The sequence below is a fragment of the Salvelinus sp. IW2-2015 genome, linkage group LG17 (assembly GCF_002910315.2).
Source record: "Salvelinus sp. IW2-2015 linkage group LG17, ASM291031v2, whole genome shotgun sequence".
NCBI lineage: Eukaryota > Metazoa > Chordata > Actinopteri > Salmoniformes > Salmonidae > Salvelinus > Salvelinus sp. IW2-2015.
In genome coordinates this window covers 28,601,749-28,604,082 of record NC_036857.1, presented here as the reverse complement: position 1 = coordinate 28,604,082, position 2,334 = coordinate 28,601,749, and the positions used below count along the sequence as shown (strand labels likewise).

At 48.2% G+C, this 2,334-nt stretch overlaps 1 protein-coding gene across 1 annotated transcript in view; it reads right to left on the bottom strand.

The window, feature by feature from the left end:
- LOC139029060 (rho guanine nucleotide exchange factor 25-like) overlaps positions 1 to 1,243 on the bottom strand; it is a 110,126-nt gene extending 108,883 nt beyond the window's left edge. The window contains exon 1 of the mRNA XM_070448065.1: positions 826 to 1,243. The gene's annotated coding sequence lies outside the window, so the exon portion shown is untranslated. The remainder of the gene's footprint in view (positions 1 to 825) is intronic.
- Positions 1,244 to 2,334: the final 1,091 nt, after the last annotated feature.

Sequence of the window (2,334 nt, the reverse complement as noted above, 5' to 3'; positions counted from 1 at the left end):
GGAAACAACTGGAAAGCAAAAATGGGGAAGATGGTTATTCAACCGAGGGACCCGTAGAGAAGGACTTAGTGACCTGAAGAAGAGACACTGTGAGCTACCACCTGTGTGTGTTGTACTTTGTTTGTGCGTGTGTGCGCTTGTTACTGTGTGTGTATGTGTGTTTGTGTGTGTGAGGACAGGACTGCCCTCATCCAGCAAGCCTGGGCACACTCTTAGTCCAGGCAGCGTGGTGTGTTTTTTTGTGTGTGTGTGTGTGTGTGTGAGTGTTCCAGCCAGGCACGCTCCAGACAACATGTTCTCCTATTCAAAATGTAATTTTGTTATGTGTATGAGAGTTCACTGTGACTCACGCTCAGTGTGTGTAGGTGCGTGTGTGGGTGCGTGTGTGCTTGAGAGTGAGTGTGTGTGTGTGTGTGTGTGTGTGTCGTGTGTGTGTGTGTGTGTGTGTGTGTGTGTGTGTGTGTGTGTGTGTGTAATGTGTGTGTGTGTGTGTGTGTGTGTGTGTGTGGTTTTGTGTGTGTGTGTGTGTACACACGCACCACACACGCACCTACACACACTGAGCGTGAGTCACAGGAACTCTCATACACATAAACAATTACATTTTGAATAGGAGAACATGTTGTCTGGAGCGTGCCTGGCTGGAACACTCACACACACACACACACACACACAAAAACACACACGCTGCCTGGGACTAAGAGTGTGCCCAGGCTTGCTGGGATGAGGGCAGTCCTGTCCTCACACACACAAACACACATACACACACAGTACACAAGCGCACACACGCACAAACAAAGTACACACACACAGGTGGTAGCTCACAGTGTCTCTTCTTCAGGTCACCTAGTCCCCTCTATACAGGGTTCCCTCTGGATGAAAATACCATCCTTCCCTTTTTTTCCTCTGTTCAGTAGATCCCTCTCTCTTTTTCTCTGAACACCGGATCCCCCTCTCTTTTATTCTGTCCAGTAAATCTCTCTTTCTCCCTTCCTCCTCTGGTTCATTCAGTAGACAGGGAGTGTTCTGTTAGATCCACGCTGAGATGTACTGCCCTGAGGCATTCTCTCTTTATCTTCTCTTCCCTTTTCCTTCTTTTCTTTTCTTCTTTTACCTCAACGTTCTCCTGCCTTGTTGTCATTGGCTGTCCAAGATCACCTCCCCATCCCCAAACCTATCCCCACTCTTTCCATCTATCTCTCTCCTCTCATCATTGCCTTCCTCCCCCCCACTTCCTAGAGTTCCCCACTTCCCCTAACTACTTCAATCCCTCGTTTCCTCAAGCTCTCTCCCCTCCCTCTCTTCTCTCAGTTTCTCTACTGCTCCTGACAGTTTAACAGCCCTTCTTTCTCTTCATCCCTCTGTCCCTCTCTCTCTTTATCTCTCCCCTTGTCTGAGGGTGTGACACATGGTTTGGGTGAACTGTAAAGGGTCAGGACAGGCCCAAATAAGGACTGCAGCACACTGCCCCTCAGTGCAGGACGCCTCCATTTAGATTACGCAGTCACTGATTATACAGTAACAGTGGACTCACTCTGCAGACTGCACTCACGCACACACACACACACACACACACACACACACACACACACACACACACACACACACACGCACACGCACACGCACACGCACACGCACACGCACACTCAAGTACTTAGTCAACCCCAGATGTGTTCTCAGATAAGTGATTCACAGGCAGGGAGAAGCAGTAGCCTAGTGTTGTTGCTATTCTGCAGTGAGAGATTGGCTGATAAGTGCTTGGTGATGGTGTATTTACGGTAGATTGAGACCCACTGAGTGTGATGGAAACGGCCTAGTTTCAAGTTTTATCAGTCGTATGTGCAGGATACACACGGAACACACCGTCCAACAAAATGCTTACTTGCAGGTTCCTTCTGGACAATGCAACAACAACAAGCTCTTGTCCATGTGCCAGAGCATTAGTACACATTCCTCTAGTCCTGCACACAGGGGCGTCATGCCCCCCAAACATCTGAGGGGGCACAAAATATATGAGGATAGCGTCTTGGTAGATAGTTATGAGGTTGGGAGATTGGGAACTTCATAACATTATCAAGTGGCTAGTAGTATTACAGAGAAAATAGATGAATAATGTTATTTAAATCTGTCCCCTGTTCCCCCTATGGGCATGGTGCCTCTGCCTGCACATGCAACTGGTTGTTGTCATCGCTTGTTGGGACCATGGCCTGTATCCACAAAAGCCCTGTTTATATCCTAGGTGCTAACGTGTCGTTTGCCTTGATCTTGTCCACGTTCTGAGTGTGCCCACATTTTTAGACAGGTGTACATGATTTGAAGACGCATTGTGATCTG